We start from the raw sequence: 12,872 nt of genomic DNA on the forward strand, positions 1-12,872 counted from the left end.
AGGTAAAGACAGAACCAGACTAGGCACAATTAATGTGTAGGAGAAGCAACACTTTTCTCACAGGTGGTTATATTTATTAATTTATTGGTTACTGTCATTTAATTATTTCACTAAGATTTAGCATCTATGTGAAACATACTTTCATTTATATCTTCTTTTTTCTCAAAATTATTGCCATATATGATAGAATTTTAGTTTGCTAATAAATTGATAGGATCATCTTTCTGTATTATATTAAATTAACCAAACTTCTCCCACCCCAAATCAATATCACTTTGTAACCGCCAACAGACAAATGGCTTCCAAATCTAATGTATGTAACCATGGCTTATCATTGACTTATCTATTGCCTACAGGCAACCACCATTAGCATGATTTTCCAGATGTAAACATTTAACATAAAAAACTATGCTTGTTATCCTCCCTCTAACACTAATACCCTTTGCTTCAGCCATCACATTCCTTTTGGTGCTTCAGGCTCACAAATAATGCATCGTTTAATGAAATGTCTTGTTTGGCTTAATTTCATACGGAATTACAAAGCCCATACACTAAAATTTATCTTCTTCAGTGCTACCAACTTTTTTTTTCAAAGAAAATCATTTTCCTCCCATTTTCACTAATACTTGCTTTCTAGTTCAGATTTTATAGTTTCAGTATGACAGATTATGTGCTCAAATTTTCCACATGTGGGGAAATTATAGGGATAAATAGATCTCAAGGCAATGGATTTGTAATTTTGGAAAGACACAGCACTTCCTCTGCCAAGTAAATAGCTTTATACACCTCTAAGTTTCCACTATTGCATTTTACAAGTTTATTTACTTTTGTTTATTTTCATTTTAACATAAATTTTATTATTTTTCCAAGTATAAAAGTAATACATCTTCTTGTGACAAAGTTCAAAAATTTTTAAAGTAAAATAAATTTTTAAAACAGAGTCTCATCACAAAGACAATGATAACGATATAATTCCTTAATTTTCTTATGTATATTTTGCAGATTTGTGGTAGAATTATAAATGTATACATGTTATTATATCCTTTAATATTAATGATGCTATCTTCCTTTTACTATTTTCGGATACAGGTGCAGGGAAGGAAATGGGGGATATACATGGATTTTTCCCCCAAATAACTAATTGTGGCTCACAGTGCAGGTTGCCTATATGGGATCTGATGTCCCTTTCTCCCTATTAGGCTCTGATTTTGTTCAGGGAGTTATTTTAAAATACTAGAATTTCCCTGACTCCCTTGCAACTACAGTGGCCATGTGACATAATTCTGATCAGTCATAAGTTAGTGGAAATCAATAGGTAGAGCTTCAGGGAAGACTGTTAAAGGGGCAGCCTCAGGCAGCACATGACTTTTGCCTTTTTCCTTCCAGGAATGTGGATGTGATGTGGAACATAATGCAGGCGTTTTGCAGAGGACCGAAGCCACCTGCTAAGAATGCAGCCCTGGCTGCGATCTCCAGAATTCTTACCGTGTCCAGTGGTTGGGGGGAAAGGAACGGACTATTTGATTAAGCCGCTGTAAACTGAACTGCTGTTACCCAGAGTTGGCAGTTAATTCACTAACAAAAATGTTCAATATCATTGACTGAATAAGTCTTCCCTCTATCTACATTAAATAATAACATGTTTATAGGATCTGATTCTGGTTTATCTGTTTAATTTTGAAGGAGTATAACGTGATTTCATTATTAGAGTTTTTACCGAATTTCAGTATATGGTGTCACCAGTACTCCCTCATTTCTCTATTTTTCAAACACTTCTTTGCTCTTCTTGGTTGTTTATCCTTTCAGATAAACTCTGGAATTCTATCTATTTTCTAAAGCCTTTCAGGTTTTGCTTGGAATTTCATTGAAGTTCTACATCAATATGGGAAGAACTAACCTCTTTAAAGTGTTCACATTTCTCATTCCTAATAGCTCTCCATTTACCTTCAAGCCTTCTTTTATTTGTCACTCCAAACTGTACTATTGTCTTCACAAAGTCTCTGAACATTTCCTGAGTACTTCGCCTTTTTTCGCTATCAAAAAAGAGATCTATTTTGCCATTATTTCTTCCACCTGGGTTATTCCTAGGGCTTGCTTCTTCAATTGAGTTAGATATGTACTGGAAGATAATAGGTGGTCAGCCAGCCTGAAGAGCATCAGTCTGACCTCTGGTTCATAATCACCAGCTTTCATTTTGTAAAATGTCTCCGACTATCCTAGAACTCAATCTGAAAACACAAGGTCCAGTGTAATTGGCTAAACTGCCACGGATACGTGGGCTAACTGCTATGGAAGTTTCAGAGCAGGGAGATTAATATGCTACCTGTGACCCTTATCACCTGGTCCAGATGATCACTCTAGCCACATGACGGAACCTCTTCCCCTCACTCACTGAGATTTCATTCTCAAGGCTCTTCCCCACATACAGCCTCTCTACCATGACTCAGCACTCCTCCTGCCTTGGCAGCACTGCCAGCTTGTGGCTCAGTCAGAACTCTGGTCTTGGCATATGCCAGTAAAATCAGGAAGTCACTGAGGGTCACGGGAGCAAAGACACTGGTGTGAAGGGACTGAAGTGAGCTGTGACAGAAAATTATTGGCTGATATGGGCTCCGTTCATGAGACTACTGCAGCTCTAAATGATCTGCCTGCCTTTTTTGCATTTTCAGACATCATTAGCTGGACACTTTAGAAGTTGTGTTTTATGGAAGTCTCCTGAGGTGTTTCATATGCATGTTACATTTTCCAACTAAATGGTTAGTAAAATGAAGAATACAGTTTAAATTCTTTATAATGCCCCAAAAGAGCTCACCGAAATTCTTGTAGCATAGTGAATACTTCATACATAGGATGCTGACACTCTCATAAGGTTGTAATGCTTTTTTTCTCTATTGCTTGAGCTGTAAGAGTTACAGGTGTTTCCAAACCTTGAGTATTCTTCTTAAGGACAGAATAAAGTGACCTGGCAAGCCTAAGTTATGCAAAACCCTTTTAGGTAATCTTATGGTTTTACTTTCGATGCTCAAAATTCGGAACAGATTTCAAGAAAACATGGTGTAGTATCAGCATAAATCAAATAATTCATACAGCAATTACAAGGACTGGACAGTAAGTTAAAAAACATCCCCCAATCCATATCAATACATAATTTTAAAAGTGCATTTCGCCTCTTAATCTCAGGAAAAGAAATTGTATGCAGTTGTTTATATACAAAGCACGAGGAAAATGTAATAGACTGAGGTGACAATGTTTTTCATGTCATTAATGAATCTCATGTGACTAAAACCCCTGAAATCACAGATATATTTTTTCATTCCAGATATATGAAGGAAAATACTGCAGCTGTTTCTCCCATCCTTTTAGTCATCACATATTAGGCAATGGATGGTGAAAGCTAACACCTCTGTATGAACTGAATGTTTGTGCCCCCTACACCACCACCTGCCCCACAGAAAATACATATGTCGAAGCCTAATCCCCAATGTGATGGTATTCGGAGATGAATCTTTGAGAAGCAAAGGTTTTCTCTCTCTCTCTCTCTCTTTCCACCATGAGAGAACACAGAGAGAAGACAGCCATCCTGCAAGCTAGGAAGAAAGCTTTCATCAGGAATCAAATCTGCCAGCACCTTAATCTTGGGCTTCCCAGACTCCAAAACTGTGGTAAATAAGCATCTGCTCTTTAAGCCACCCAGGCTATGGTATCTTGTTATGGTAGCCACACTGACTAAGACAGCCTCCTACCTAAGACATTTCTGATATTGAGAATGATCTCTTTTCAATTGGCCATTCAGAGTAGAGGAAACAGCTTTCCCCTTGTTATTACTCTAGTGGGACAGGCTTTGGGTAGAAGTGTGTCACTTTCAGGCTGGAGAAGTTCTCTTTTCCTCTACCATGGTCATTTGCGATGTTCTATGTTTTCCAAGAACATAGTCCCTGGCCAATTCGTCACACAGGGTATGACTGACCATCACTGGTCACTGGTCACTTGTTCAGATAATCCTGCAGGACAGCACCTCCAGCTTCTCGAGAGGTTGCTTCCCAGCTGTGTCAGTAATTGACTCAGTTGAAGAAAAGGCTGGAGTTTAGTTTTAACTTTGAGATCTGTGCTTACAGGCCCAGAAATCTCAAATGCTAACTGGGGCCAGAAAAATGACACAAATGAAAAGTGTAATGCAGTAGGTAGGTATAAGAATTGAAGGATGCATGTTTCGTCTAAAGGCAGTAACTTCAAAAATTTTAAACATAAAATGTGTAGACCAAACAAAACATATTTGGTACTGATACAAGGAGTGCCCAGAGCATAAGTGGAAGGACTGGCTTTCAAAAGGACAGAGTTTCCTGAGATGAGAGGAACATAGGTGATAGGGAAAAAGGGAGGAAGGCAGGAAGTTGAGGGAATTCATGTCTGACAACTTCCATATTCTCTGAGGTAAGGATACAATCAGCATCGGAGAGCACTGGGACAGGTAGTTCTCGACTACAGAGACATACGTTTGACATAATTATTGTGAGGCGTGAGAGAAAAAGTTCTGGGAACATGAAGATATTGCTTAGCAGGCTGAGGGCCCAGGTGAGGTTGGAGACTATAATGTGGCAGAGTTTTCCTCTAGTCTTCTCTGAACCCCAGGTTGAAATCTGTGTCCTCAGAGAACCCAAGGCATCTTGTCACTTACTATGTAAGATGAAAATGATCAGTATATGAGTCTGTTCTACTAGATGAGAGCCCTTTGAGGTCAGGAACAGATACTCTCAGCCTTGCAGAGTGTCTGACACACAACAGACAGAGCTGCACTGGACTCAAAGCTTTGGCTCACACAAGAGGCTCCCAGGGCCTGAAGAAGCCCAGAAACCACAGTCGGCTCAGAGCTCAGATGGAAAACCAGGATAAAAACGGATCCTCCCGGCAAGAGCACCATCACCCCCAGCTCTAATGTTTGACTGACAGAGGTTGATATCCTATCTCTTAGCAGACACAGAATTTGGGGGAAATATCACACAATCTATGTGAACCTTAGTTTAGTCATCTATAAAACATGTATTATGAAGTAATAGGGAAGAAGCTTTTGTATTCTACTACAAGTTAATCACTAAAGGGATGTTGCCTATAAGCTTAAAGTATGCATAATGGCCCATCTCCGGGAACCCTGCTTCCCAGGTAATGAGCATTAAGCTAAAATACCTTTGTTTAGCTCACAGGAAACATCCTGACCAGACCCACCCATGAATGACTGCAGGGAGGAAGAAATTAACGCATCTCCTCCGGAGGCTGATGGGAATCAGGAAGTGTTGGACTTTACTCCCTCCCCTTTTAGTATAAAAGGAGGCTGAACTCTAACTCAGGCAGGATGGTTCTTTGGGGCATGAGCCCACTATCTTCTCGGTTTGCCGGCTTTCTGAATAAAGTCATCATTCCTTGCCCCAATAACTCGTCTCGCAATTATTGGCGAGCAGTACGAGCTTAGACTCTGTAACAATGATACCCACTTCCTTAAATGAGAGGTCTTCCCTGGTACCTCTAAAAAAAACTTTCCCCAGGTGGATGAGTGAAGGGATTAAGGCAGACCATCTGTGCTAGAAGCACCTGGGATGCTTATTCAAACATAATTGAACCTTCTGGAGGTGGAGGCCAGGAATCTGCATTTTTAACAGTCATTCCAGGTGCTTCTTACACGTAGTTAAATTTAGAGCCACCGGATTATAACATCTTCCAATTTTGCCCCTCCTTACTCCCACTGCCACGTGTATGGTCCTAATAACTTCCCATAATGCTCTGGGCTCACTCTGACCTCCATCCATCTCATTCCTGTCCGGTACACTACTGACTGATCTTTCTTCCTGAAAGGTAGTTCCAGTCATGCTGTGCCCTGGAATAAAAATCTCCAATGGCTAGATCTTGTCTGCCAAATCCTTGCTTTCATACCTTTCCAATCTTAATGTTCTCACCTGCTCCCTTACTGGGTTCCTGCTGAACAGATTTATTAACTGTCACAGAACAAGCTCTATGCTTTGCAACTTCCCTACCTTTGTTTCCACGTGAATGCCACACTTCACTGCTCCAAGTCCTAGCCCTTCCCTCAAGGGCTATTTCACACGCCATCTCCTCTATGAGTCCTTTTCTGTTTGCTTGAGCTGATGTGATTTCTTTCTCCTTTAAGTCCTTGTCATTCTTTGCACCTCTCTTATGATTTTCATATTCCACTGTACTATTTTTATCCACTGTGCTATGAGTTCCAGGAAGGCAAAGACTATGTTAGTAAGCTCAGTGCCTAGCATAGTGTGTGGAACCAAGTTGGACCTCAATAAATGTTTGCTAAATACATGAGTGATTCCACATGACTAGGCTGTAAGCCAGACACTTCTGTAACTCCTGTGGCACTTAGCAGTGTTTTATATCCAGTAGGTATTAGAAATATGGTGAATTAAATTTAACATCTGTCAACTTTTTCTCCTTTGATGACAAATTATTTAAAAATCACAACACAGGCAAGATTTCGATACTGAACACTAGACTTTACTGACTTTTTTTTTAACAGTAATAACCATGACTGTCTTTGGAACCTTAAATGGAATATGCATCCCTATTTAGGAATACTAAAATTATACTAAAGTAAGGTGACTATTTTCCCTATGGTTAAGACCAGTAGTTATACTGTTTTACTTCATGAGACATACTTAGATTCTAACTATATTCCCTTTATAGCATATGACATAATGAGCTTTCAAAAGCAGACGTTCTGTTTTCATTTAAATTACTAAATGCAGAATATCTTTAACACACACGTGTGTATATGCATATATATGTCTATAGATAAAAATATAGCCACTTACTGTTTTAAATTAAAATTATTTTTTGTGATAATTGTAGATTTACATGCAGCTGTAAGAAATAATGCAGAGAGATCCCATGTACCCATTACCTGGTTTTTCCCAATGGTAACATCTTGTAAAACGATATTAAAATATCCCAACAAGGACATTGGCATCGATACAATCCACTGATTTAGTTCAGATGTCCCAGTTTTGCTTATGCTCATGTGTGTGTATGTGCTTTAGTTCTACGCATTTTGATAGTTGTGTGTATCCGCAGCCACAGTCGGGATACAGCAGAGTCCTTCACTACAAGGATCCATCACTGGACTCATATAACCATTCCCGCTTCCCTCCCTAGCTCCTGTCAACCACTAACCTGTGATCTACTTCTCTAATTCTGCCATTTAATGAATATTACAAAATTGAAATCACAAAGCCTATTACCTTTGGGGATTGGCTTTTTACACTCAGCATAGTTCCCTGGAGATTCATCCAAGTTGTTAAGTGTATCAATAGTTCATTCCTTTTTGTAATTGCTGTTTTATTAAACTTAAAGATCCATAGTTTACATCAGGGTTCACTCTGTGTTGTAAATTCTATGGGTTTTGACAAATGCATGAAGTTATGTGCCCACCATTACAGTATCATATATAATAGTTTCACTGCCCCCAAATCCTCTGTGCTTCACCTATTCATCCCTCTATCCCTGGAAACCCTCCTCAATCACTGGCGACCACTGATATTTTACTGTTTCAATAGTTCTGCCTTTTCCAGAATGTCATACAGTTGGAATTGTACAGTGTATAGATTTTTCATGCTGGCTTTTGCACTTAGCAATATGCATTTAAGGTTCCTCCATGTCTTTCTGTGGTTTAATAGCTCATTTCTTTTTATTGCCAAATAATATTCCACTGCATGGATGTACCACGGTTTGTTTTCTATTTGCCTATTGAGGGATATATTGGTTGCTTTTGGTTTTTTGGCAATTATCAATAAGGCTGGCATATCCATTTGTGGGTAGGTTTTTGTGCTGTTATAAATTTTCAGCTCAGTTAAATACCTAGGAGTATGACTGCTAGATGATATGGTAAGACTATACTTAGTTTTGTTAGAAATTGGAAACTGTCTTCCAAAGTGGCTGTACCATTTTGCATTCCCACCAGCAATGAATGAGAGTTCCAGTTGTTCTGCCTTCTTGTTAGCATTTGGTATTGCCAGTTTAAAATTTTTAAAAGGTGTGTAGTGGTATCTTCTGTTTTAACTACAATTCTTTAACGACAGAAGATGTTGAGCATCTTTCATATAATTATTTATCATCTACATATCTTCTTCAGTGAGGTGTCTCTTCAGATCTTTTTCTCATTTCTTAATTGAGTTGTTTTCTTATTGTTGAGTTTTAAGAGTTCTTTGAATGTTTTGGATACAAGTCCTTTATCAGATATGTGTTTGGAAATATTTTCTCTAAGTCTCTGGTTTGTCTTTTTAGTCTATTGACAGTGTCTTTCAGAGAGCAGATGTTTTGAATTTTAATGAATTCTACTTATGTATTTTTTCTTTCACAGATCATGCTTTGGTCTTGTATCTAAAAACTCATTGCCAAATGACTAGAGCGATAATTGCAAAAAGTGACTGACTTTAGCTTGGTGCCCTGACAGCATGTATACAAAGTCTACAGGTAGTCAATAGGCATATGCTTCTGCAAGGGCAGAGAGGTAGAACTCATTAGAATATAAGAGAAGAAGACACAGAAAAGGCAGAGTACATGTGAGAAAAACAAGAGCATCCATCATGTGATTTGGGGGAAGCTGTGTTGCTCAGTGGTAAGGAACCTGTTACTGAGGCTATTATTGTACAATATCAAAATGACCTTGAATTCCATTTTACATGGTTAAGCCAAGTTTAAGAATGTGGAAGGAATCAAATGCGTATATTGTCATTGCCCCTCAAATCGATGACTGCAGGAGAGGACCAAGGTCAACAGACATTTTGCCTACTGCTTTTGGATGGTATTCAGAGTGCTTGGGACATTCCAGCTCACAACAAATAACGCCAGTCAGCCTAACTCATAGGATTTCAGAGTTAGAGCTTGTCCCAGTTCAAAAGTGTGTGAAACCAGATTAACAGTGCGTACGCTTAATCCAATCCAGGTACAGCAAAAGTCACACCCCATTATAAAGAATTGCTTTCTACCTTAATGAAAGGCAAATCCTCTAAAACCCTCAGAAAACTAGCAGACTCAATACCAGTCAAATCCCATTATCCCCACACCAAAAGACTATGCAGCTCTTGAGTTGTTTTGGAATTTTATACTACTGAATATATATGAAGTAAACAGGCCATAGTCCTGGCATATGGGAATCTTTTTTCTTAATGAGAATCTTCTCATTTTTATTTTAATGAGGTTTGGTATCATGTAATTATAGTCTGAAATGTAAGATAAGAAAATCTTTCAAACCACTTTTGTATGCGTGTGTGTGTGTGTGTGTGTGTGTGTGTGTGTGTGTGGTAGTTCATTGAAAACATCTGTTTTGAAACTGAGGGCACTTCTGACTTGAGTCAGTGAACTCATTCTCCAACAAGAGGACAAAGCTACTAAAGAAGGAGTACTAGTTTAAGACAGAAAGCTGGCACCAGCTATAGAGACAATCTGACCAACACTGAGAACCACTACTAAATGCCAGGCACACTGGGAAGTGCAGAGACACAGAGTGAATTAAGGCTTTGTCCTTGCTCTCAAGAGGCTTAAGGTGCCCGATTCAAGATGGTGGAGGAGTGAGACGTGGAGATCTCCCCACAAATACATCAGAAATACATCTACATGTGGAACAACTCCTACAGAACACCTACTGAACGCTGGCAGAAGACCTCAGACTTCCAAAAAGGCAAGAAACTCCCCACGTACCTGGGTAGGGCAAAAGAAAAAAGAAAAAACAGAGACAAAAGAATAGGGATGGGACCTGCACCACTGGGAGGGAGCTGTGAAGGAGAAAAAGTCTCCACACACTTGGAAGCCCTTTCACTGGCGGAGACAGGGGTGGGCGGGGAGGGAAGCTTCGGAGCCACGGAGGAGAGCGCAGCAACAGGGGTGCAGAGGGCAAAGCGGAGAGATTCCCGCACAGAGGATTGGTGCCAACCAGCGCTCACCAGCCTGAGAGGCTTCTCTGCTCACCTGCCAGGGCTGGTGGGGGCTGAGAGCTGAGGTTCCGGCTCCGGAGCTTGGACCCCAGGGAGAGGACTGTGGTTGGCTGTGTGAACACAGCCTAAAGGGGGCTAGTGCATCACAGCTAGCCGGGAGGGAGTCTGGGAAAAAGTCTGGAACTGTCTAAGAGGCAAGAGACCATTGTTCCAGGATGCGCGAGGAGAGGGAATTCAGAGCACTGCCTAAACGATCTCCAGAGACAGGCGCGAGCCGCGGCTATCAGCGCGGACCCCAGAGACGGGCATGAAACGCTAAGGCTGCTGCTGCAGCCACCAAGAAGCCTGTGTGCGAGCACAGGTCACTCTCCACACCTCCCCTCCCGGGAGCCTGTGCAGCCCGCCACTGCCAGGGTCCCAGGATCCAGGGACAACTTCCCCAGGAGAACACACGGCGCACCTCAGGCTGGTGCAACGTCACGCTGGCCTCTGCTGCCACAGGCTTGCCCCGCATTCCATACCCCTCCCTCCCCCCGGCCTGAGTGAGCCAGAGCCCCCTAATCAGCTGCTCCTTTAACCCCATCCTGTCTGAGCAAAGAACAGATGCCCTCAGACAACCTACATGCAGAGGCGGGGCCAAATCCAAAGCTGAACCCCAGGAACTGTTCAAACAAAGAAGAGAAAGGGAAATTTCTCCCAGCAGCCTCAGGAGCAGCAGATTAAATCTCCACAATCAACTTGATGTACCCTACATCTGTGGAATACCTGAATAGACAATGAATTATCCCAAAATTGAGGCTGTGGACTTTAGGAACAACGATATATATATATATTTTTCCCTTTTCTCTTTTTGTGAGTGTGTGTGTGTATGCTTCTTTGGTGATTTTGTCTGTATATCTTTGCTTTTACCATTTGTCCTAGGGTTCTGTCTGTCCATTTTATTTATTTATTTTTAGTATAGTTTTTAGCATTTGTTATCATTGGTGGATTTATTTTTTAGTTTGGTTGCTCTCTTCTTTCTTTTTTTATTACTTTTTAAGTTTTTTATTTTTAATAATTACTGTTTATTTTAATAACTTTATGTTATTTTACTTTCTTTCTTTTTTTCTCCCTTTTCTTTTGAGCCGTGTGGCTGACAGGGTCTTGGTGCTCTGGCCAGACGTCAGGCCTCTGCTTCTGAGGTGGGAGAGCCAAGTTCAGGACATTGGTCCACCACAGACCTCCTGGCTCCATGTAATATCAAACAGCAAAAGCTCTCCTAGAGAGCTCCATCTCAACGTTAAGATGCAGCTCCACTCAATGACCAGCAAGCTACAGTGCTGGACACCCCATGCCAAACAACTAGCAAGACAGGAACACAACCCCACCCATTAGCAGAGAGGTTGACTAAAATCATAATAAGGTCATAGACAACCCAAAACACACCACTGGACATGGTCCTGCCCACCAGAAAGACAAGATCCAGCCTCATCCTCCAGAACACAGGCACTAGTCCCCTCCACCAGGAAGCCTACACAACCCACTGAACCAACCTTACCCACTGGGGGCAGACACCAAAAACAATGGGAATTACAGACCTGCAGTCTGTGAAAAGGAGACCCGAAACACAATAAGCTAAGACAAATGAGAAGACAGAGAAACACACAGCAGATGAAGGAGCAAGGTAAAAACCCACCAGACCAAACAAATGAAGAGGAAATAGGCAGTCCACCTGAAAAAGAATTCAGAGTAATGATAGTAAAGTTGTTCCAAAATCTGGGAAATAGAATGGAGAAAATACAAGAAATGTTTAACAAGGACCTAGAAGAATTAAAGAGCAAACAAACAATGATGAACAACACAATAAATGAAATTTAAAATTCTCTAGAAGGAATCAATAGCAGAATAACTGAGGCTGAGAACGGATGAGTGACCTGGAAGATAAAATAGTGGAAATAACTACTGCAGAGCAGAATAAAGAAAAAGAATGAAAAGAATTGAGGACAGTCTCAGAGACCTCTGGGACAAACACTAAATGCACCAACATTTGAATTATAGGGGTCCCAGAAGAAGAAGAGAAATAGAAAGGGACTGAGAAAATATTTGAAAAGATTATAGTTGACAACTTCCCTAATATAGGAAAGGAAATAGTTAATCAAGTCCAAGAAGCACAGAGAATCCCATACAAGAAAAATCCAAGGAGAAACACACCAAAACACATATTAATCAAACTATCAAAAATTAAATACAAAGAAAAAATATTAAAAGCAGCAAGGGAAAAACAACAAATAACATACAAGGGAATCCCCATAAGGTTAACAGCTAATCTTTCAGCAAAAACTCTGCAAGCCAGAAGGGACTGGCAGGACATATTTAAAGTGATGAAAGGGAAAAACCTACAATCAAGATTACTCTACCCAGCAAGGATCTCATTCTGATTTGACAGAGAAATTAAAACAGACAAGCAAAAGCTAAGAGAATTCAGCACCACCAAACCAGCTTTACAAGGTATGCTAAAGGAATTTCTCTAGGCAGGAAACACAAGAGAAGGAAAAGAGAAGGAAAAGAACTACAATAAAAAACCCAAAACAATTAAGAAAATGGTAATAGGAACATACATATCGATAATTACCTTATGTATAAATGGATTAAATGCTCCAACAAAAAGACAGACTGGCTGAATGGATACAAAAACAAGACCTGCATATATGCTGTCTACAAGAGACCTACTTCAGACCTAGGGACACATACAGACTGGAAGTGAGGGGATGGAAAAAGATATTCCATGCAAATGGAAACCAAAAGAAAGCTGGAGTAGCAATTCTCATATCAGACAAAATAGACTTTAAAATAAAGACTATTACAAGAGAAACAAGGACACTACATAATGATCAAAGGATCAATCCAAGAAGAAGATATAACAATTGTAAATATTTATGCACCCAA

The 12,872-nt window shown here is 40.2% G+C and overlaps 1 protein-coding gene across 1 annotated transcript in view; it reads right to left on the reverse strand.

Moving 5' to 3' along the window:
- KIF6 (kinesin family member 6) overlaps nucleotides 1-12,872 on the reverse strand; it is a 388,295-nt gene that overhangs the window by 285,638 nt on the left and 89,785 nt on the right. The window lies entirely within an intron of this gene.

The sequence above is a fragment of the Lagenorhynchus albirostris genome, chromosome 10 (genome assembly GCF_949774975.1).
Source record: "Lagenorhynchus albirostris chromosome 10, mLagAlb1.1, whole genome shotgun sequence".
NCBI classification, from domain to species: Eukaryota; Metazoa; Chordata; class Mammalia; order Artiodactyla; family Delphinidae; genus Lagenorhynchus; species Lagenorhynchus albirostris.